Below are 25,663 nucleotides of genomic sequence, written 5' to 3' on the forward strand. Positions count from 1 at the left end.
ATGTAAATTAGAAGCTAGGAACTGTAGAAAATTGATAAGGGAGGCAAAGAGTGACAAGGAGAAATCTATGGGTTGCAGAATTAAGAACAATAAGACGGAATTTTTTAAGTATATATTAGAAACGAAAATAATCCTAACAAGGGTATTTGTCCATTTCTAGATGTAAATGGTAGAATTATGAACAATAATGCAGCAACAGTAGAAGTGTTCAATAAATATTTATGTTCTGTATTTGGAGGAAAAAACAGATGATGTAGTCACATATGATAACACTGTTTCCATTCCACTAGTATCTCAGGAAGATATTAAAAAGCATCTACTTAAATTAGACATTTTAAAATCAGCAGATCCAGATAACTTGCATCCAAGAATTTTAAAAAGCTGCCTGAGGAGCAGCCTGGACTTTTAATGTTGATATTCAATAAGTCTTAGAACACTGGGGAAGTTCCAGAAGACTGGAAGAATGTTAATGCTGTGCCAGGATTCAAAGAGAACCCAGGTAATTAAAGACCTGTGAGTCTGACATCAATCCCAGGAAAGATAATGCAGCAGCTGATATTGGACTTGATTAATAAAGCATTAAAGACAGTAATATAGTTAGTACCAATTAACATGGCTTTATGGAAAATAGATCTGTCAAATTAACTTGACTTTTTTATGAGATTACAAGTTTGGTTGATACTTTGACTTCCAGAAGACATTTGACTTGATTTTGAATGACATTTTGATTAAAAAACTAGAATGATATTACATTTAAATGACACATATTACATGGATATACAGATAGCTAACTGATGGTCTCAAAATGTGGAATCATCATTGAACAGGTAGATGTGTTTCTAGTCAGGTTCCCCAGGGATCAGTTCTTGGCCCTACCCTATTTAACATTTTTATAAATGACATGAAAGGGAACATAAAATCATCACTGATAAAGTTTGCAGATGACACAGAAAAACGGGGGAGTCGTAGATAGTGAAAAGAACAGGTCATTGATACAGAGCAATCTTAGCAAGTTAGGTGAAATCAAACAATGTATGTTTTAATAAGGCTAAATATAAATGTATACATCTAGGAACAAAGAACATAAGTCATACTTGCAGGATGGGGGCTGCAATGACTCTGAAAAACATTTGGGGATCATAGTAGATAATCAGCTGAACATGTGCTTCCAATATGATGCTGTGGCCAAAAGTGCTAATGCAGTCCTTAGATGTATAAACAGGGGAATCTCGTGTAAGAGTACTAATTTTATTTTACCTCTGTATTTGGCGTTGCTGTGACTACTGCTAGAATATTGTGTCCAGCTCTGGTGCCCACAGTTCAAAGATATTGTTGATAAATTGGAGATGGTTCAGAGAAGAACCAGGAGAATGATTAAAGTATTATTAAAAATTTCTTATAGACTCAAGGAGCTCAATCTGTCTTGCTAGACAAAGAGACTGCTAAGAGGTGACTTGTTTACAGTATACAAAGATCTACACGAGGAACAAATATTTAATAACCTTAATAAGTCTTTAACCTAGGGAAAAAAGAATAACATGACACAATGGCTGGAAATTGAAGCTAGACAAAATCAGACTGGAAATAAGATGTGTATTTTTTAACAATGAGATAAATTAACTATTGGAACAATTTACCAAGGATCATGGTGGTGTCTAGCTCATGGATGGTTTTTAAATCACGCTTGGAATTTTTTCCCTAAGAGATATACTCTGGGAATTATTTTGTGGAAGTTCTATGGCCTGCGTTATACAGGAGGTCAGACAACATTATCACAATGGTCCCTTCTGGCTTTGGAGTCTATGAAAAAAAATACAGGATTGTTTCCAGAGCTTCTCTACCTTCTGTGAATGCCCAGTATTTCCAGCTGGGAATATTGTGTTGAACAACCTTCCTTATATTATCATTTTTAATACTTCTACTTGTTAGGGGAAATCAACCTAGTTAGCATATGTGACTCCATTTTGGATTTCCTCTCGGCCATTAACTAGAAGCGAGCACATCACGTACCAAGGGAGGATCCTTCAGGGTGGACAGCCGGACAGTTTCAAGATAAGGGAAACAAAGGAGACAGGAACCAGCCGACATGCCTGAAATAGTTGCTAATTCAGCTTTTTTGCATGGGGAAGGTGGCTGCAGGGGATTGGTAATAGATAAGGAGAAGGCCTGTTTATTGGTTTAGGCCCCCCGAGGCACACAGGCAGGATGTTTTGCCAACAGTATATAAACTTTGTGTAACCTGTAATCGGGGTCCCGTTCTGCTTAACAGAGCGGTACCACGCTCGAGCGTAATAAACCTACAAACTTTGAGATACTCTGCAGTCTGTCTTTATTTGGTTGCCTCAGCCTAGAAACGAACTGTACGTGTCCTAACTGGAAAAATTCGTAACATACTTCTGGTCTGTACCAATAATAGAAAATGCATGAAACAGACAATTAATTTAGCTTTCATTAACCTCCACTACCCTCCACCCCTAAAGGTCTAATTCTCATTCTGAGCAAATATTCCAGGTTTAAAAAAAAAAAAACAACAACTTTAGACAAACTTTCTTACCAATCCCTATTTTTATTATTCTAGCTTCCTTCTGTCTTCCTTTACTCAGCACCAAGAGCACCAGGTTGAAGTAGTACACTCTGCCCCTAGAACTACCTGCTCTGTACATCTCATTTTCCACTCACATGTTATCTACAGTAATCTTGCCTTTGTTTTCCATGACAACACCATATCCTTTTCTTATTTTTTTCTTTTGCCTTCATGAACTTATCAGCTGGAATTGCATAGAAAGGTGGGCCCTTGTAAATGTTATGATGATTTCTGCACTTCCCACCAGTGTTCCATTGTACTCACATAATATCTATAGCTACTGCTTTTGCCTACATCAGTGAAAAATCAATTAAATCATTTAGGGCCTGCTTCTGCTCCCTCAGAAGTCAATGTAAATTTTGCTGTTAGCTTTAATGATAGCTGAAGCAGGCCCTTATTAACTAAGGCAGTGTTTCCCAAACTTGGGATGCCACTTGTTCAGGGAAAGCCCCTGGCGGCCCTGGCCTGTTTGTTTACATGCCACGTCTGCAGGTTCGGCCAATCGCGGCTCCCACTGGCCGCGGTTCGCCGCTGCAGGTCAATGGGGGCTGCGGAAAGCTGCGTGGGCCGAGGGATGTGCTGGCTGCACTTCCCGCAGCCCCCATTGGCCTGGAGCAGCGAACCATGACCAGTGGGAGCTGCAATCTGCCAAACCTGCAGACGCAGCAGGTAAGCAAACCGGCCCGGCCCACCAGGGGCTTTCCCTGAACAAGCGGTGGACCAGAGTTGAGAACTACTGTACTACAACCTTGAAGCACAACCGTTCCTGGACCTCCTCAGGGGTGATGTGGCTCCACGTGACTCCCAATTCAGGCTGGTGGCTAAACAACAAAACTGAGCTCTTCTGAACCTTTGTAAAGTAGTCAATGATTTTAGTTTATTATTCATTTATTGTGTGATGTTATGATTAATTTGCATGTCATGTTATATATAGTCATTGTGTGTTAAATAGACTTAAATTGTAGGATTATAGAAGTATAAGATTGATCATTATTTAGAAGGAATAATTATGTATCAGATATCTAAGTAAGAAAGGCTGAAACACAAGAACTGTAGGCTGAGGCCTGCAAGATTTTAGCTTAGCTATTTTTGGCCTTGAATATAAAAAATGCTGACATAAGTAGGTGACTAAAGAATAGCCCAATTCCATATGATTATGGAAAAAAGGTACCAAGGGGTAATATTGCAAAAAATTAGCCGGAAGATTAATTTTAATTTACAAAAATGCTGTAGAGACACATCTATCTCTAATATATGTTTTAACACAGGTTGTGTGTCTATAGGGGCAAGGTTGCAGAAGATTGGCGAGGAGCTAAGTGGTGGACTGAGTATGTGACTGGAGGTAAGCGGAGGATGCAGGCAGTTTCAGTGAAATTTGTCTGACAGACCCTGCCAAAAGATATTGTAGAATAGCTCAGCATATTTTTGCCTGTAAACAAGTCAGTTTATGTAATAAGCATAAATCATACATGTAAGAATGTAACCGGCTGTTGATCCCATGTAACCCAAAGATAACCACAGAGAATATAGCACCATAGAGGACTCCCCCTGGCGGAGTCCTGCCTGGTCAGCTGTCCCGAATGGCCAGAGTCCCCTGCAGCCCCTCCATGCATCCTAGGGGCTCCCCACGCAGATTGGAGCGTAAGTTCTTCCTTCAATAAAGCATAGTTTACTATTCTTAGGCCTGAGTGTCCTCCTTTCGCTGGTATCTTCCCCCCCAGCCCTTGCGGGCACAGTGTCAATAACAGGTTGTGTGTCAATGCTAATGAGAATAACAGGAACTATACACAGCCTATAGGAACTGGGATACCTCAAGTTTTTAGGGGTCACCAGATCAATAAGGAAAAAGAGGGTTGACACTTTCATGTAGATATAGGCACAATTACATTCTAAAAACAGGGTCACCAGAGTGGGGAAAATGAGCTTCTTCTGGGAAAACTCCAGCAGGAACCACCCCCGGAAGAGCCATCAGACCCTAACACTATCTAGAAGGATATGAGTATTTCTGTGGTTATAACTGGCATATGGATATATCTAGGAGTTCTATATGCTGTGACATTCATAGCTTTGGATCTTGTTCTTGTGATTGTATGTGTTACTTGCCTATGGTTTCATGTGTTCCTATGAGCTCTAGATCTAAAATAGGCAGAGGTAACTCTGTTGAACTCAAGACTGTAGCCGCCAGAGCCAAACCCTCGACAGTGTAATATAACATCACTCAAATTAACTTTAAATAAAAATAAAGGCCACAGTAATACTATGAACAAGAGTCTAACTAGGTCCCATGGCATCTTATAGACCAGTCCACAACTAATGGCTCTACAGTATCATTGGATATAACCCCTTTAAGGGAATGTACAGTTTGGAACTCTACTTGTTCTGGTGACTGTGTGTAGTCAGCTATGCATCTGAGAACAGTATGAATGTGTGATGGACTGAAGCATGAGCCACTGTAAGTCAGAGCTGTGCTGAATAAAGTGGAAGAAATGCCCTGAACACTTTGTCTCTTAAGTATTATTTCCAGCTAATCTACTCCTGCAGTTTACCCAGCAAATTGACTATCCAGGATCCCACTCCCAGTCATAAGAAACCATCTGACTTTTGTTACCAGAGCTTAAAAGGGAATGAGACTGACTGACCGGAACATAATTCACTAACTGAAAGAAAAGCTATTCCCTTTCTGAAGAGCATTGTTCCCTATAGCTCAGCTAGGGAGACTATATGTCTATTTATTCTTATTCATATCCCAAAACTGCCCCCCAAAGTAATGAATGAGTACAAATATTAACCAGGTGGCAGGGCGTTGACTAACAGAATGCCAAAGTATCCATTTCCTTGAGGATCAGTATAAACCACATTGTGCCATTTAGACATAGCCTCTGCTGTACTGCCCTTTAAGCCAAGATGAAGGGGAGAGGGCCCATTGCCCTACGTCTCTATGGAAAACAAAACAAAAGAGTCACCACCTTCCCCTGAGTACAGGGAACTATAATTATCCTTGTGCACTCACTCAGCAACCAGGAAAAGCTGTTTCACAATTAGCTAGAACACTTAGGGCCAGATTCGTGCCTGGCCTCTGCACTGCACCAATTATTCAGGTAGAAAGTTAAAGAACCTTCCCTCCACTCTTACACAAAGGCCCACCATATATTATGTTTATTGTGTTCCCATCATAATGACTGTGCAGGGATAGCACCAATAGCTCCCAACGGGGACAGGAACTAGATTGGTGTTGAGGACCCTGCTTTGCAGAGCAGGACAGCCAAAAAGGAGAGGGAAGTCTGAACCACTTTAAGGTGTGAGCAACAGATGTATTGCCACCTTGTCATATTCACAATGCCTCCCAGAACTCCTGTTAAGGCCCTTCTGCCAAACCAGGCCAGAGACTATCAGAGCCTTCTATGTATAACATTTTGTGTTCTGCAGCCCTGTTCTAAATAAACTGTCTTTCTGAATTTCTCAGCTTTCAAGATGCTTAGGGGTGTGTAGAAGAATGGACTGACTACTGGTGTGTTCTCTTATGGCCAGCATGGCGAAGCAGCTCTGTCCTGTCTAGTACCCGCTGCTGATGGTCACTCAGTCCTGAGGTGGTTCATCTCTTCTCATGATTTGGCACTCCAAACAGATCATTTTTATTCCCTTCCCTTCTGGAGTAACAGAAAGGCCAACAAAAACAAATGTCTGATCCCTCCATCCTGTCTGCCACCCTCAATTCTGGACCCAATGGTCTGTACATCCTTTCTCAGGGTGTAGTCCATGTCTCTTTCTCAGGGGCTTCATACCACCGCACTAGTCCTCCTTGGACTTCTTCCTACCAAGATTTTCCCTGGGCTTTCTACTTGCCCTGCAAGAGTCTTTTTGTTCCCTGAAGGTCTCTTCTTTCCCTACTACCATAAGAGTGACTACAGGCTTTCTCTCTGGAGCCCCTTCTTTGTCTCTGTTTTTTTTGGTGGAGCAGCCTCGTTGTATGAGGCTATGACCGCCACTTCCTTCCTTCATTTTTAGAAAAGTGTTTTGTTTTGTTTGTTTTTAATATCCTTTCACTCAGTCTAATGTCCTCAAGGGAACACAACAAAGCTTTTTTTCCCCACTATTCCATTTTCCCAATATTCTTACTAGTCCTTCTGGGGAAAAATCTTTGATTCTAAACCAACTCAATTTTTCATAAAGAAACTTTCTTTCTATAGAATACTGTCCATAATGCCATAGATCATGATCAACAGTTTCTTTGGTTTTGCGCACATTACACAAACCATCTTTATGTTTCTTTGTTTGTTTAAATAAGTTTGAATTATTATTTAAGGCACAATGGCCTGTTAACACTCTAAAAATGACAGTTTCACTTTTTCTATCATGACTGTGGAATATAGTCCTTGATTTTTAATTATTATTAATAATTTTAATTATCCTTGATTTTTGAGGATACATCATTAAACTTCAGTCTTTTTGTTTCCTTCATCCATAGTTCTTGCCATTCCTGGGCAAGTTCCTTCATGAACATACTTTTACATTCTTGTCAGCCATCTCATTTACAGGTATTCCGTATGCGCCAGAATCTGTGCTATTGTCACACAGGTGCAGGCTTGCATTATTTTCGTATTTTGGAACATTATCTCCCTTATTCTGTTTTCTGAACTCCGAATTCTTATTGTCATAATCCCTTATAAGGAATCAGATAAAATTACAGCTTCAACCAGTCACATAGTTCTAATCCTCATAGTCCTAATCCTCTAATCCATCTTCATAGGGTGCATCCAATGAAGTGAGCTGTAGCTCACGAAAGCTTATGCTCAAATAAATTTGTTAGTCTCTACGGTGCCACAAGTCCTTTTCTTCTTGCAAAAAAGTTTTAGTTATCTCAATATTCCATTTTTACATATATCTTTTACACATTTTTTGATCCTGTATGAGTATGAGGAAGTCTGTGGCAATCAACATAATTGTCTACTCAGCTCCCAGCAAGCCTCATAAATCTGATGTATGCTTCTATTTTCATGATTCCCTTTTACCTTTGCCCAGAAGGATAGATCTAATAGTATCATCCTTAGATATATAGGTGCTTCTCCAGTGGTTACTTGCAGCACATACACCGGTGTTATCACTGCACATGCCAATCACAGAGCTCGGGCCTGAAGCAGTTCCAAATTTCTAAGAGTTGTTTCTGAGACTGAACCAAAAACTTGACATCTATAGTCTAAAGCTTGTTGTATCAATGTTCTGTACAGCATCATCAGTACCTTCCTATCAGCATACCATTTTTTTACAGTAATACTTTTAAGTTAGTTCATCCTATTTTACATTTGGTATGATATTATCTATGTGACCTTTCCAAGTTAATTTATTATCAAACACTACTCCTAAGAACATAACATTTTGAAATATCTCAATGTTTTTCACTATAAAGGAATATATTCCAGTCTTTCCTAAGTTTCTTTCTGGTTAAAAGCATTCCCTTAGTTTTTCGACTTAGTCCATATAGCACAGCCATCTGCCAAAAGGGAAATACTTAGTCCCATCTGCACACTTTCTGGGAGGTCTCCTATCATAATGGAAAACAAAGTAGGGCTGATAATACTCTCTTGTTGAATTCTGTTTGTCAGCATGTAGGCTTTTGATAAAGCAGTTGCCACTTTGATTTGTATAGTTCTGTCACTTAAAAAGTCCTTCAGCCACCAAAAAAGCATTCTTCCTTTTATTCCAATTTTGGTTAGTGTATATAGGAGGCCTTGCCTCCATAGCATGTGATGTGCTTTTTCTATGTCCCAGAAGACTCTTTTAAAGTTCTTAGTCCTTATGCTTTTTTGTATCTCCATTTCTAGTCTCGCTATGTGGTTAACTATGCATCTTCCTTTTCTGAAACCACTTTGTACCTCAGTTATAATATCAGTTATAATATTTTCCTCTAACTATTCCACTAGTCTGACATTTATAATTTTTTCCATGAATTTCCCCTCCTATGATATGAGGGCAATAGGACAGTAAGCATCAGGTCTTGTACATAACTTTCCTGGTTTCCTAGCTGGTATCATCAATGCTGTTTCCATTCTATTGATCGTAGTCCTTCCCTCCTTCCCCCCGCCCATATATCACTATACAGCTGCAATAGAATCTTTAGACTCTCTTCTGACAAGTGTTGAATCATTTAATTACTTATGTTATCTTTACCTGGAGCTGTATTTTTCATTTTTCTAATGGCTGCAATAAGCTTCTGCATACTAAATTTTTTGTTTAACATATCAGTATATTCTCTCCAGCCATTTATTGGTTCAGTTTTTCTCAGTAACCTCCTTTTTTTCCTCATAAAGCTCATTGCTTTGATTCAGATCACTACTGACTTTTTGGAATTATTTTGCTAAAATGTCTGCCCCTGCTAAGTTGGAGACCACAATTTCATTGTTTACAATAAAACCAGGTATACATTTACTTTTACTTTGAATTCCATTCATTCTTTGAATTTGCATATGTATTTCTGAAGCTTTGAATCTTGTTCCATTTCCCTTAGAAATTTCTCAAACTTCCCTTTTTTGTCTTTTTGACTGCCACTGCTTTACATCTTTTGTAATTCACTAAGTCTTTTCTATTCATTGTGTGTTTTGTTTCCTTGTATGCCTTATTTATTTCCTTGATTTCTAATTTGCTATCCTCATTCCACCATGAGACCAGATTTCTAAATCAGAGGCAATTTCATGTTTTGTATTTGGCCAGATCAGCTGCTTCTGTGATTCCTTTCATTATTGTTATGGAATTCTTATAGGTTGTCACTTGTACAGTTCCTGCACAAATATTCATCATATTTAATCTTGAAAAGACCACAATCAGCTTTTTTGAAAATTTCAGCTAGAAACTCATGTTCTGATTTTGGTATGCCCATGGCCTTGGTACTCAGTAAGCCTCAGGAAGTGATCACTTCCCATTTTGTCTTCTTTATGAATTTCCCAGCTCTATTTACTAGCTATATTATTTATTGCAATTCCCAAATCTAAAATAGAAAAGGTTCCATCCATTGAATTAAGTCTAGTAGGTGCTCCTGTATTCAATATTACCAGGTTATGTATATCAGTAAATTGTTCTAAGCATTTACCATTTAGGTTGGTTTTCTTATTTCCCCATATCTCATTATGGTTAGTAAAGTCTCCACAAATTATGAATGGGTTTTTGACATTATTAACTTCTTTTTCTAATTAAAAAATTACTAATTTTACATGGATTCTAAACCTTATAAATCCGTATATAAGTGGATATTGGTTTTGTTGTTTTTGTTTCTCATGGGAATCTCAATTGCATTATATTCAAAACTTAGTTTCTGCACTTCCATTTCAATGTATCTGAGTCCCTCTTTCACAAATATCAGACGCCTCTTCCTCTAGTAACCTCTTGATCCCTTCAGAGTATATCATATCCTGGTAGATTGAACACAAGTTTGCTTTTTAGCCATGTTTTCTTGCACATATAACACACCAGGTTTTTTTTCCCATTTCAAAGATGGCTTTTTAAAATTTGTGTCCATGTATTATTAAACTACATGCATTCCAGCTAAGAATCATTAAGACCATGTTATTTAAGATGTATTATTGCCTTCATTTAAAAATCACATGAAAGCAGTCTATCGCGAGGTTGTCTAACTATAGATATGTTTCTGCTCCTTTTGCTATAATTCGCAAAAAGAAAAGGAGTACTTGTGGCACCTTAGAGACTAACCAATATTTGCCTAAGCAGTTTTCTTATATCAGGTTACCAGCATCTCCAGTCCTTGGGGCCATGGGAGCCAATGTTCACAGAATCAAAGCGTTTTGTTCCCTTTGTTCACTAAGTGAGGGACAACTAAAATGCCCTTTGCTCCCTTTATATTACCCAGAGTCCATTGTCTCTGCCTCAAGAGCCAGGAGGGATTCCTGCGGTGCAGACTCTGTCCCCCAGTGTGCCCACTAAGCTGCTGCTTGTTGGCTTGATGGCTTTCTTTATTGTATATGTAAATTTATTTTCATTGTTTTCTGCCAGTAATCAAACCAGTCAGACAGGTAAACATTCATGCCATTGTCTAGGGCAGGCTGGGTTTATGCCTTGCCTCCCAAATGCATTTTAAGAAATATTTCCAGCATATTTCACCTTTTAGATGCATATGTCAACAGTGTGTTGGGGGTGGGAGGTAATAAATATTGTGACCTGATATGAGTTACAGTATGGTGGGGCCTCTGCCAGTTGGCAGTGAGGGGCCCCCAGTTTCACACTTCTATAACAACTCTAGATATTCTTCCCTTTACAAGCCCAGTTTGGTCTGCAGCTGTAAACTGTGGGATAATGTCTAAAGTTCTCTAGATGGGAATTTCAGACAATACTTAGGTATCATAATGTATAAAAGAAATTAAGCAATAGTACCCAATATCCCAATTTTATATTTTTAAAAGGTATTACCTCAGACAGTGCGAGTGCAGGGATTCAGCTGACCAGAGGGTATTACAAGTTTCAGTCGCTGTTGGTTACAGATCTACATTAGACTCCTTGAAAAAGTTTGTGGTGAATCCATCATGGCCTGCTTCTTTGCTTGACAGAATGTGCCTAATAGCCCTTGCTGACTTTCTCTAGAGTAATGGAGCTTTCTTCTGCTTGACATATTGATGCCATCACTCAGTCAGGTTTTAATCATGCTTAAAATATTTTCAATATACAGTATTCCATTCAGTCAAGCCAAAGCTACAAACCATATACATGCATTCATCACTAGCAGGCTTGGTTCTCTGTATGTCAACCTTCCTGCAGATGCCCTGCATTCTCCACAGTGGAACTAAGACGCATTAGACAGACTTGACTGGGACTAAATTTTTTATCATATCTTTCTTCTTTGATGCTCTGTTACTACCAATTTTTAACATATCATAGTTATTTCAACATTTCATATTTGATTTCATACACATTTCATACTTGTAAAGACATATTTTTTCCTGCCCCAACTTACTTATCTGCTTTTTCCTTACACACCTGCCAGATCTCTTACACCTTACACTTATAAGATACTCTCCGTTCACCCAATTCTTTTTGCATGCTGCTGACTGAGAACTTCACACTGTGCTTGTTCTGTTAGAAGTTCTCTACTTTCATACTGAAGGAAAGTGACCTCAGATACACCCATGTTGCCCTATTTATTGCAGTGAAAATCAATGTATTCAGCAATAGAATTTGGCCCTAAAGTTATTAATTTATTTTAATATTGCCTTTAGGTGATCTTATGTATTACATAATTCTTCTTCAGGCTTTTAGTGAGAAGGTGCCCAATCCTGAAAGCTCTTTGAAAAGTTTGTGAGACAAACTTGTGGGACTGGTCTCTTACATTACAATTCAATAAATTTTCAAAGGTCATGAACACACTGCTAAACCCTCACTTTGAATTTTTTACACCCAAGTTACTATGCAAGGTTGTTTTCTCTGCAAACACAAACCCGGTGTTTGCTTGTGCAAACTCATTTACATGGACATCACTTATTTGATACCTACCTATCTGATTTGCATGCGTAAGGGTGCACTCATAAGTCTAAGTATTTGGACATACAAAAGTATGAGAACAGAGAAACCAGGTGCAATTTTAGAGGCCATTTTGAACATCTGGCATTATAAAAGAGATTATGTATTATTGTTTTATGCACATATTTTAATTTCTAGTAAACTGCTACATCTCTACAATTATAATCTTTCTGTATTTCCTATAAAAATAAAATGCCCATGGGAGACAAATTTTAAAACCCCTATAGAAATATGCATTTTAAAAGCAATATTTTTGTACATAAGGGCTGGAATCAGTACAGAAGCGTGGAACAGTGAAAATCCTACATTATTGAGCTATCACATTAACTGAAATCTTTTCTAGAGAAATTGAATGTGCATTTATGGAAAATATATTATTTAGATACATTTATGGCTAAGAGGGACCATTGTGATCATCTAGGCTGACTTCCTGCACATTGCAAGCCACAGAATCTCACCCTCCCCTCTGAAGATCCATGACCTCTGGCTGTGTTACTGAAGTCCTCAAATCATGATTTAAAGACTTCAAGTTATGGAGAATCCATCATTTTCTCTAGTTTAAACCTGCAAGTGACCTGAGCCCCATGGTCCCAACAGCAGCAGCAGCCGTTGGTGATAGTTCCTACTAGCAGTTGCAGATCAGCCACAAGCCATTGTAAACAGTCTCATCATACCATCCCCTACATAAACTTATCAAGCTCAGTCTTGAAGCCAGTTAAGTTTTTTGCTCCCACTGCTACCATTGAAGGCTGTTCCAGAACTTCACTCCTTTGATGGTTAGAAAACTTCATCTAATTTCAAGCCTAAACTTGTTGATCGCCAGTTTATAGCCATTTATTCTTGTGTCAACATTGGCACTTAACTTAAATAACTCCTTTCCTTTCCTGATATTTATCCCTCTGATGTGTTTATAGAGAGCAATCCTATCTTCTCTCAGCCTTCGTCTAAACAAGCCAAGCTCTTTGAGACTCCTCTCCTCAAGTAGGTTTTCCATTGCTCTGATCATCATGGTAGCCCTTCTCTGCACCTGTTCCAGTTTGAACTTAAACATGAGAGAACAGAATTGCACAGTTTTCCAGATGAGGTCTCACAAGTGCCTTAAATAATGGTACCAACACTTCCCTATTTGTACTGGAAATACCTTGTCTGATCCATCCTAGAATTTCATTAGCCTTTTTCATACTCATCATGTGATCAACCAATACACCCAGATCTTTCTCCTCTATCACTTGCAACAGATAAGTCCCCAATTTATAGCAAAAATTCTTGTTGTTAGTCCCTAAAGTGCGTGATCTTGCACTTTGCACTGTTCAATTTCATCCCATTTCTATTACTCCAGCTTTCAAGGTCTTCCAGATTTTCTTGTATGATATTCCAGTCCTCCTCTGAATTGGTAATATCTTTCGACTTTGTGTCATCCACACATTTTATTAGCACACTCCTACTTTTTGTGCCAAGGTCATTAATAAAAATGATAAAGAAGAATGGTCCCAAGACCAATCCCTGAGGAACTCTACTAGTAATCTCCTTCCAGGCTGACAGTTCACCTTTCAATATGACCCATTTAATTGGTTGTAAAGTAGAGGCTGGCCTCAAGCAATTGCCAGTCATTTTGCCATCAAGCTATTGAATTATGTTCGTCTTTGGACTATGTCTGGAGACTTGAAAATACTATCTGCATCTTAGGGCCGATTTCTGCCCTCAGATCCCTATTATACCCCCTTCTAAAAGTAGAATCTATTCCCTTAACTTAGTGTTGAAGCCTTTTAGAACATAAAGTTCACATTTTTAAAGACCTTCCCTCTCTAGACTGGAAAAAGTTTAAAATCTGTCAAAACCAACATACTTGCGATAAGAAACCCAAGAAGTCTGACTGTACAGTGCTGATATATGCAAGTAAAAGTGAGTTCAATCATAATTTGCTGCAATAATGATAGCAAAGTGTTTTAAAGGGGATAATTATTCTTCTACCTTTGCTGTTTAGTGCAGTCAGACATTCAATTTTTCTGCTGCTCAGTAACTTGGTTAACTTCTTAAATCGTTATTACAACTGAAGAGGTAATAAACTATTAATTCTGATCTGCTGAAGCAGAGTTTCTTTTTAACTATCCCTCAATTACTCTTTATTCATATCTCTAGCAGTAGGAGGTAAAATATTAATTTCCTTTTGTTTGAGAGGGTACATAGTTTTCTGTTCTATTCTGCTTCATAGTTGTCATTGAACCACGGAAGTTAAAGATGGGGTCCGTGAGCTCCATTCAGGTGGTCCGCGGATAGTTCCTTGGAAGGCTGTACACAAGAGAACGATGGCCACCCACCTAATTCGTGGAGCCACGCAGGCGTGGCTCCACGAATTAGGTGCCTGGACCCTGGAGAAGACACACATATAAAGTGAGGTTGTGGCCTTGGGGGAATAGGGGGCAGGTTGGAGGGAGCAGTAGGGTGAGAAGAGGGGGTGGGGGGAACTTGGGATGTCCAGGGCTGCGGTGGCCAGAGAAAGAGGTGACTTTCCCCAGCTCCAAGGCTTCGGCTGTGGGGAGAGATGGCCCTCCTTCCCAGCCCCAGCTCGGGGGCTGCTGCAGTGAGGGAGAGAGGGAGAGACCCCCCCCCACTCCTTCCCAGTCCCAGGGCTGCTGCAGTGGAATGGTAAGAATTAGAAAGGTCGCATTAGAAAGCTGAGACTACTGATATTAAAATATGGGTGGTGTGCTTTTATTTGTAAAACAAAAACAGTTAATTATTATTATGTTTTTTTTAATATAGTGATTTTATCCAAAGTGCTTTACAATAGTTACCTAATGGTACAAACAACATTTGGAAAGATCATTAAGTGGGCTGCCGAGACCCTCAGCAATTTTCAAGTGGTCCATGAAAAAAAAAAGTGTGAGAATCACTGGAATAGACCTATAAGATCACATAGTCTATTCCCCTACAAATCCAGGCTTGTTCCCTGCAATTCTTTGTCTATTGTGTTGTCCAGATTAGTTTGAAAATACCAAGCAATGTGGGTCTCAGCATTTCCCTGGGGAAACTCTTACACAATCTTATAAATCTACCTTTTATACAGCAAGCATCTTCACTGTGTCTTGTACAGGACCAAGCACACTATCTGTGCCTGAGGTCCCCGACACAGAAACACACAAAGGGTAGAAGTGCAAAAAGCCTCCCCCTTTTGCACCCTCACTGCAGTGACTAGACAAAACTCTGAGTGCAGGGACTTTTTCCTCCTATTCCCTCTCAGAGTGTAAGCTACCCCAAAAGGGGACAGGAGGAACAGGAAGGAAGAGGGGCCATGGCACCTTTTCTTCTTATCCCTACCCTCCTCCACCTTCTGGCCAGCACAGCTAGCTAGAAGCAGAGAAAGAAATACGCTATCCCATGCTAAGATAGATGGAACCCTACCAGAACTCCACTAGGGCGGTGTAGCTTTGCTTTCCCAACAATGCCAGGATGTGCTTATCAGCTCTAGATAATAGACAGCAATTGTCTCTCCAGGAGGAAGCTCTTCCTGATATTCAGCCTAAATTTTCCTTTTAAAAAATAAACCATCCCATTACTCAGACCAATACCCCACATGCCAGAAGCAATAATCCCTCTTTCTATACCCTTTTAGTATGTGAGGGCTATTATCATTTCCTCACTTAGTAGTTCTTATAGTTCTTGCACCACCTTTATGTCTTCTTGATCCTTATATCCTTCATGAGAAAGATGATCAGACATAGCTTGTCAGATGAGTTCTTGATACTATGAAACATCTTCAAATAGAGATACTAATGTTAGCAAATGTAGTTACACTGCTTGCCGTTAAAAACTATCAATGGTTACCATAGTGTTAGCAGCATGGAATCACATATTGTTCTACGTCCTCATAAAGTCTGAGAAGAATTCTGTGAATAGCATGGTAAATCCATTTTGCATGCAAATAGTCACAATTACACTAGCATTGTTAAGTACCATTGCAATATAAAAGTCATTCCTCTCAGCTGCCCAAAGCAACTACTATATTAGGAGCTGAAGTGTACAGATGAGCTGGAAACGTAACCCTGAATTTAACACCAGGAGATTTGAAAGGGTTTTGAAATCCATACTAGTATCTTATTCCAAATTTCACAAATGTCACCTTCTTTTTATAGGCCCAGAACCATCGAGCCAAACAACTTCAAACTTTGTAGCATTAGGAATTTGCTGCTTGCATTCATCTCTACTTTTAAAGCAAAGGATTTGTCACTACTCTGGCATATTTTTTAGCAATTCTTTATTAGTCTTACTGCTCTGGTGACTTTATGATAGGTCTTTATAATATGTGAAAGTCTATTAAAGTGAATGCTAAAAAACTTATGTCAGCAACATTGCCATGTTAATTTTAATGTATCAAATCCAGAGATCTTTACTCAGTTTGTAATCAGGCCTACTAAAACACAACTTCTATTTAAAGCAATTGAAGTTTGGCTTAGTAAAGGACTGACAAATATTGAGTAAGAACATCATGATTTGATTCAATATTAATAAATTGTCGGTATAAAATGATATAAAATTGAGTAATACATCTATAGCCTCTCCCACCAGGGACACCTTCGAAAGGACCTATGATAACATCTGGTTTTGGGTGTTTGAGGAATCCACTGACTAGTTACTCAGGTACAGCAATAGAGATTTTAAATGGCAACAGGTAGCATACAAAGGGGAAGCGTTTTAAAGAAAGAAGAGCTGGTTACATGTGTGATTGATTATAGTAAGCAAACAGATTACTGGTTTTGAAAATATTGCATATATACAACATGTCATCTTCTACTGTCCTGAATGGGCTCCATCTGCCAAACTGAAATTTTTCAGAGGCAAAGATCTTTCACTGCCTAGAGCTTGCACTCTCCCAGTAGACAGTAAGACTCTGGCAGGTTGAACAATATTCTACCTTAAATAAATTGTTACCTGGGGTAATCAGAACCCAAAGCAGTGGTAACTTAACTGTTTCTCTCTAGGTGGTCTCAGGAATAAATCAATAGGAGGCACAGCTCATCTGTCTGATAAATGATTGATACAAGGAAGCGTGCTCTTATCTAACACTACTATTTATTGGCTTTAAGCACACACACAAATACACAATAGACTTAGGACATCCCAGCTACAGATACCCACAGTCTGAGATGGTTTTGAGTGATAACCATCCATCTTTCCATCCATCTGATGGGGAGTTTAGATGTCAGCTCCTTTCTTGAAGAAAAGTTCCCTCAGACTTCTCCAAAGCAAATTATTTCACCTAATCTTTTATAGCTAACTCTAACAAAGCACATAATCTATAGTGACTACTAATAGGTTGGCATAGTAACCTCTACCGGGTCATCAATTCTCCTAATTTCAACATACTACTCATTATCTCAAAATATTTCTAGTATTTCCAGTCATAACAACAGTATGTCAGGGGCACCTAAAACCAAGGTTGCTATTAACTCATTCTCTTCCATAACTTTCTATCCTATCCTCGCATTCTGAATAGCAAACTGCAAGTATGCAGCTGTCTGACCTTGCCTCACAAAGGCCTAAAATTATTCCTTGCTATGTTGTATTTGGTTTTCAGCTGGCAGTGGATGAATATACAAAATGGCTGACTGCAGTACTGTCAAATTCTGGGGTAAGAAAATGGGAACACATAATTCTGCCTTGGGATGTGAAAAGTTTTGTTTTCTTCACGTGATCAAAGCTGTGAATTTGTGTAAGATGTGGCCAAACAAAGATATTAACACTGAAAGGGGGTTTTAAACATCATTAATCCAAATTATGTATTTATGTCAAATTAATCAGTGAGAAGCTGCCAAAATTGGAAAACTGTTCTACACAAAAATACATTTTGGGCTTTATCCAAAACTCATTGAAGTCAATGGGAATTTTCCCACTGACTTCAATGGGCTCTGGATCAGGCCTTCAGAGTGTCTAGAATTAAGATTGAACCAGTGTCTAGAATTAAGATTGAACCTTAACTTTTTCTCTCTATTTACTTCTTTTCTACTTATGTGAATGATGAACTCCTCTGGAGCCCTTTGAAATCATGTGACTCTCCTGAAAAACCTTAATCCATCCATTACCCATCTGCTACTGCCATGAAGAAAAATGCACAATTACATTTTAAAATGCAACATGTGTCAACTTGCCCATATTTTTTCACTATAAAAATAAGATATTTTGATAACCACAAGTTAGTTTATTTTCACTGTAGATAATTTATGTGGGTCTCCTGCCATCATACTGCAAATGCTATTAACAAATGAGAGTCAGAACCATACATCTTAAATATTTTGTGTTTAAATTGTCAGAACGTAGTGCTTATGAAAATGAAAGACTAATGGTACAGCTTTGAGCAACGAATAAAGTTGGCAGGTGTCACACAAGTCTCCCCATGTAGGGGAGTGCTACTGAATCTTAATCTTGGCACAGCTTCTATTCCATGTAATCCTGCAATTTCATAAAGCAGAGACTCCAAATTATATTAGATTGAGAAAAACTGTGCAGTAGTTTTGAAATATGCACAAGCAGGATAATACCATATTCAATTTCATTTGAGACCTCAGGTGAGGATTTATATCTAAATCCACACAAGTGAAAGTATAATGCAACCACTGCAACACCTCCTGACCTTTTCCCTCACATTTCATAATTTTAATAAAAATTTGAGCCTAATTTAAAATCAAGAAAATGGTAATGCCTAAAGGAAATAACCTTATGCTTAGCAGATGCAGCAGAGTTATAATACATGGACACTGACCAATCTAACTGCTAGTGGTACCTCAAAAGTTAACATAATAAACAGACTTTTAGCCATTAGGAAAGTTAAAATTGAAGATGGGCCCAAATTAAAGTCATTCATAAATGTTGGAAGAGTTCAGATCCAGATCTGAGGCTTAGTCCCTCTCCAGCTTTAATTTTGTATGGTCCTGTTTAAATGTATGCTGGGAACATCAGGAATAAGAAAGTTTAGAAAACATGAAGACTACCCTATAGACATGAGTCACTCCCAGATACACAATCCCCCAGAAAATACTAAAAATTCTGGGATGTAAAAATATCAGCTTATGAGGGACTATATATGCTGAAGAGAATAATTAGAGGCAAACGATATAAATTCTACTACAAATTTTTGTTATACACCAGCCATGTACAAAAGAAAAAGAGAAGATAAGTAAAACTCTTCTACTACTTAATTAACATTCAACTAAACTGCATCCGTAGTTGATCACTCCTAGTTGACCTCTTTCAGCTAAAGTCAATATTCTAAAAGTTGAATGCCAGTTGAGTATCTTCAGAGGGGGATGAATGCTGGCTGTGCACTGTCACAAGCAGATGAGCATAAGATGAGCATTTTTGCAGATTGCTGAGTGTTAGTTAAGTGCTTTCATGCATTGATTCTTATGCCTAAGTAAATCTGTTAGTCTTTAAGGTGCCACTGGACTCCTCATTGTTTTTGTGGATACAGTCTAACAAGGTTACCCCTCTGATACTTGTCTTCAAGAAAGTTACCCTGGGATAAGACCCAGGCCCCAGGATACCGTGGGCCTGAGTCTCTACTACATTGGATCTTGTGTAGTCACTTGTATTTGTGCAAAATTAATGTAAAACAAAATGCAGTATTTTACACCTTTGATGTAAGGGACTGCACAAAAAACAGGCTTAATATTTAAAGAAAACAAATAATGCCCTACGTTTGTTTAGGAGACTTGGAACATACTATTGAAAGTTTCAGACTTAAATATATTTAGCTAAGGTTTCAAAGCTAACAACCTAGCCATATATATAATCTTGCATTTGTTCATGCCAGTGATCACGTGTATGTGCACCTAACCATTTTATGTTCACAAGTGTGCAATATGCACCAATGCATTCAGCCTGTTTGGAAGATTTGACTCATCTATGTTCTCATTTTAAAAGCAAGACCATTGGAATAACAAGACCAGAAACTGAAGCCCTCCATATGGAGTGATAATGAAACATTCCCCAAACAGACCTACAGATGTCTCCACCTTATTCCTGAGGGACCACCTCTAGATTCAGTAATACTGTCCTATTCAGTTCTTGACTTCTGTGTAGAGACTATGAAAAATGCCATTAGGACCTTATTATTGTAATAGGAACTGTACTGGATCACTGGCTTTGGCCCACCAATTTATTTCACATAGTTCATCAGAGATTAATAACTTTCAGTTTCAGGCCTGTACTGGTGACCTACTGCTAAATATTCCATGCCCCATTACCAACTTCCTGAACCTCCCAGCCACACTATTTCACTAGTAGTCACTGTATAAATGAGAAACGTAGACCTATTCCTCAGAGTCTGAAATTCTCACTCCACATATTTTCATACTGTGGGTGAGTGTGTGAAGGAGGTTGGTAGGGCTCATTTGAGATCCCATGAATCTTCCAACACATTGCCAATATGGGGAGTAATGGAGCCAGCTCAGGATCTGAAGTCAGTCTCTGTGTGACACAAACTGCTGATTAAACCTAGTTCAAAATTATTTCTGAAACTAATTTATACAATTTTCCATTCTACTAGCTATTTACTTATTTTGCTGTTGAATTCTTAAGGCAATAGGAAAGTGATTATGAATCATCGTAATAAAATATTTGAATACAGAACTTTATTTTTAGCAAAAGTTAATGGGCCAAATTCAATCCTGACCTAACTCCACTTAAGTTGAAGACATGCCTGGTCTTAATTTGATTTAATGGGTTTTGTATTGTGCAAGTGACTTTTTGTCATACCAATGAATTCATTTAATGTATTGTATTGTAAGCAGAAAACATCTGCCCCTACCATCACCATTGTCACTTATTCTCTCTGCTGTTCATGTTAAAGCCGTTCACATCACATTGTTTTTTAAAGTGGTTTTCATGTGTGCATATAGCACAGGTAGCAAAAGTGCCTGGTGATTTAGAAAAGTGCCCTTGTTTGTTGAACTATGGATTTGTGATAGACAGTCAACTCTGGTCAGAATGCATCTTGGAAAAAGAATGTTCAAGGATCACACGTTTGTGTTAATGAAGTCTAAAAATCCAGAGAAATGGACCATAACTTTATAATGAACGGGGCTAGTTTATAAAGAATTAATGATCACATGCTCAACTTGTCCCATTTCGAACAATGATACATTGTGAGAGCAATTTGCATTCAATTAATTTGCTAATTAAGAAATGGCAGTTGCTAAGGAGTGAAACTCCTGCTTAATTGCCTAATAAACAAGCACAAAACATTTCAAGTGAATTAAATTTAGGAAAGAATCCTTTCTTTGTGACAAGAACTGCTTAAAGCGTAAAGACTTTATTTTGTTTTCATCAGGAAAAATAGACAACTGTGTGGTTCACTCTTGTTTTCCTTGTTTATAGTTACCCAGATTTTCAAATGGGCATAGGCAAATGGGTGCAGTCACTTTTCTGTACAGCCTGCGTAAGAATACAAATCCCCCAGAGTGCATACACAAGTTGGAATTTGTGTGCACACAGAGAGACTTAATTGACTGAGTAGAACCAACTAAGAACCAATGGAAAGTTTCAACAGGAATTTCCACTGAGGTACATATCATAGATATTTACATGCTTAATGGATTTGCCCAACTTTAGGATCTGTAGTTTGAAAATTTGACCTTGAATCATGTTCCCAATTGCCTGAAAAAAAAACCTGTTTATAACCACCTTTTCCTCTTTATCCCTCACAAGCAGAGCAGGGTGAATAATTGATTTTTTTGGTGTGGCCAGCAAACCAAAAAACCAGAACATTCAGTTCCAAAAGTGTTCTGAATCTGTCAGCAAAGTCTGGCCAGCCTCCAAAAAGTAAGTGTGTGTGTGCATGTGTATCCATGTCATAAAGGCTTTAGCCTAGTTGTTAGGACACTCCCTTGAGATTTGGGAGATTCAGGTCTAAAATCCCACTCATGGTCAGGAACTTGAGCTTAGATCTCCCCCATTCCCTAACCACTAGACCAGAAGTGCGCAAACTTTTGGCCTGAGGGCCACATCTAGGTATGGAAATGTTATGGCATGCCATGAATGCTCACAAAATTGGAGGTTGGGGTACAGGAGGGAGTGAGGGCTCCAGCTGGAGGTGCAGGCTCTGGGGTGGGGCCAGGGATGAGAGTTCTGGGGTACAGGAGGGGGCAGTGGACTGGGGTGGAGCAGAGGGGTTCAGAGTACCAGAGGGGGCTCTGGGCTGAGGCAGGGGGTTGGGAGGGGGTAAGGGCTCTGGCTGTGGGTTCCAGGGTAGGGCCAGAAATGAGGGGTTCAGGGTAAGGGAGGGGGCTCTGGGCTGGCATAGGTGGTTCAGGTGTGGGGGACCAGGATCTGGACTGGGGGTGAGGAGCTCAGAGTGTGGGATGGGGCTCTGGGCTGGGGCAGAGTTTGGAGTGTGTGGAGGGTGAGGTCTCCGGCTGGGGGTGTGGGCTCTGGGATGGGGCTGGGGATGAGGAGTTTGGGGTGCAGGAGGGTGCTCCAGGCTGAGTCCAAGGGGTTTGGAGGGCATGAGTGGGATCAGGGCTGGGGCAGATGGTTGGGGCACGGGAGGAGGTCAGGAGTGCAGGCTCTGGGCGGCGCTTACCTCAAGCAGCTCCCAGAAGCAGTGGCATGTCCCCCGTCCAGCTCCTATGCGGAGGCTCAGCCAGGCAGTTTTTCATCTTGCCCTGTCCGCAGACACTGCCCCCGCAGTTCCCAGAAGCAGCGGCATGTTCTCCCGCCAGCTCCTATGTGGCGGTGTGGAGCTAGCCAGACATCTCTGCATGCTGCTGAAACCACAGGTGCCACCCCTTCAGGTCCTATTGGCTGTGGTTCCCAGCCAATGGGAGCTGTGGGGGCAGCACTTGGGGTGGGGTCAGAATGTGGAGCCCTTGGCTTCTCCTACCACAGGAGCCAGGTGGGGGGAACATGCTGCTGCTTCTGGGAGTCTCACAGAACCATGACACACGTGGAGTGGAGACAAATCCCCAACCCCACTCCTAGGCAGGAACTCAAGGGTCAGATGAAAGGGGCTCATGGGCCGGACTGGCCCATGGGCTGTAGTTTGCCCACCCCTGCACTGGACTATAGGCTATTCTGGGGTGGTTTGGTTTCAATCTGTCCTGTTGAAGCTCTTCCACTTTACATAAGTACTTAAATATTCCTTGAAGCGAGGTCTTGAACTCAGGCCTTCTGCCTGCCAGGTGAGTGCCCTCACTATTCCCCTGGGAGATAGGAGATGTCAATTCAAATCCCACATCTGAATCAGGAATGGAGAAGATATTAATCCACATTTCCTACCTCCCAGTGCCTTAATTACTCAGCTAAAGAGTTATCCTCTTTCTCTCTTTGGCTCAATATATATTTAAGTGTTTATACAAAATAGAATATCTTCAACAGGAGTGTTTGAAAGCACATACACTTTTCTAAATGTGGCCCTGAAAAGCGTTTTTCTAGAAGAAATGAATAGGGTCAAATTTGTAAATAGTTTTGGATCAACCGAAACTGCATTTTCTGATGAATAAAACTATTCTCCTGAAGAGTTCTCCCAGCTCTACTCGCAAGTCATAAAATAAATGCCTTAAACTTCTCTCCCTGGAGTATCTCTCTGCTTCAGTGACCATAACTTCCCTAATTAAGCTATATAAAATATATACCACCAGTCTTATTAACACAAACACCATAAAATTCATACTTAGAGAAAAATGATTATATGGACAATTACTGTCAGTTTAGTTTTCTGTTCAATGTTAATGCTTGCACAGACAATTAAAAAGAAGCATGAATTAAGTTCTCCCAGAAGACTATAAACATAACACACTTTTTGTAAAATAAAATGTAACATTGTTTTGAGGGCACCAAGAGTAGTTGTTGTCTTACATTCATTAGTTTTACACTTCTGTTGATTATTTTCCCTAAAAACACTGCATCAAGCATGTCCTTCTCAACTGCAGGGGCAGCAAGGATTTAATTTATTCAGCACTATTGTGCCTCTTAGCTACATTGGCAAATGCTAACACTGTCCTAGCTTTAGTTTCAAAAAGACACATAGTGTATTTTTTAGTACCAGAGAATAAAATAGCGGAGAACATGAAAAAAACAGTAAACCTACACACTGTCATCAATACCTACTTTATCTCTTAATTAGCCTTAGTGAATATCTCTGCATTTTACATTCCAAAATGTAGTGTGTTGCCAAGATGGGGAAGATCCCAACAGTCCCGAGAGTGGCAGATTGCCACTATCTCTTCCTTTCTGCAACCAAATGATCAGCACACTGTCTTTTTTGGATTGCAGAAGGCACCAGCTGTTGTTATGAACTTGTTTTCAAACCAGCACAGTTTCAGCAGAAAAGACTTCATCAACAAGTTGCTACTATGCCAGAACATACTTACTCTTTCCAGAGTGAAACCACACACTGTGCAAGCCAGGTGAAGATACCCTCTATGAAACGTATTAGTTTACATACTCAGGGTATTATCTAATTCCCTTTGAAGTCATTGGAAAGACTTTCATTGACTTCCATGGGCATTTGGTCTGGCCACTCAACATCACTATAAGTCCTGTTTTACAGTCAAAACCTGACATCCTTACTCATTTTTTAATTAGTTCTTACTTCTATATTGAATTATTAGTTATTTTTATTTCTTATATATTTTATCTTGTAGAAAACACAGGGCAAACCACCGTCCCTGTCCTATGGAGCCTGTCCATCTACACAGGTTCTTGTATTGGTGCCCATGATATGTAGGTTTACCATCAGACTGGACAGACAAATCAGTTTAGACACAAAATGTCAACAGAAGAAACTTGTGATATTACAGTGCAACTCTCCACCTCCCACTTGTGTCATGATTAGATGCAGAATGCTCACAAAGCAACAAGAAAGGCTGTTCACATCTTTGATCCTGCGCCTTCCCATTATAGCTGGATTACTGGAAAATTTGTCTCTGCTTTATATAATATTCATGGGAATTTATCAGGAGAGGCATTACAGGCATAGGTCAATCTTGGTTGTTATTTTTTCCTTTTTCTTTTCTTTCTTAATGAAAAGAATTAATAAGAAAAGAAAAAACTTTTGACATCCATTTCTCAAAGGGAGGAATGTTTCTGAGTCACACACACTAGAGGACTCCAGAAACAGCAATTTTTTTTCGATGATATTTCATGAAAAAATATTATCAGTTTCATTCCAAGGCTTTAAAAAAAATCACAGTATTTTGCTTTTCATGAAACTTTCTAGAAAGGTGTGTGTGTGTGGGGGGGGGTCTTCAAATTGTTAAGCTTCAAAATATGTCACATCTAATATCAAACTTTTCATGTGCATATACCACATGCTGTTTTTAAAATCCTCTGTCTGCCTCCATATCAAGGGGAGAAGTGGGCCCTTGTGATATTACATGGTAGCATAATGTTGTTAAAGTCTGTAGCCTTTCACTGGTGCAGGAAAAAAGGTGTTCTGAAAGGGAACTTAATTTTTTTAAAATCAGAACTGCCAGCAGGCAAAGAACATTAAATGAAATATATATGTATATATTATCTCAAACACACACACAATATCATTATAATGGCAGATTTGAGTGACTTTTCTGG

At 39.3% G+C, this 25,663-nt stretch overlaps 1 long non-coding RNA gene across 1 annotated transcript in view; it reads left to right on the top strand.

The window, feature by feature from the left end:
- LOC140907094 (uncharacterized) overlaps nt 1-25,663 on the top strand; it is a 368,026-nt gene that overhangs the window by 180,725 nt on the left and 161,638 nt on the right. The window contains exon 4 of the long non-coding RNA XR_013635268.1: nt 3,868-3,926. This is a non-coding gene — a long non-coding RNA (uncharacterized LOC140907094). The remainder of the gene's footprint in view (nt 1-3,867; nt 3,927-25,663) is intronic.

Source organism: Lepidochelys kempii, chromosome 2, assembly GCF_965140285.1.
Source record: "Lepidochelys kempii isolate rLepKem1 chromosome 2, rLepKem1.hap1, whole genome shotgun sequence".
Taxonomy (NCBI): domain Eukaryota; kingdom Metazoa; phylum Chordata; order Testudines; family Cheloniidae; genus Lepidochelys; species Lepidochelys kempii.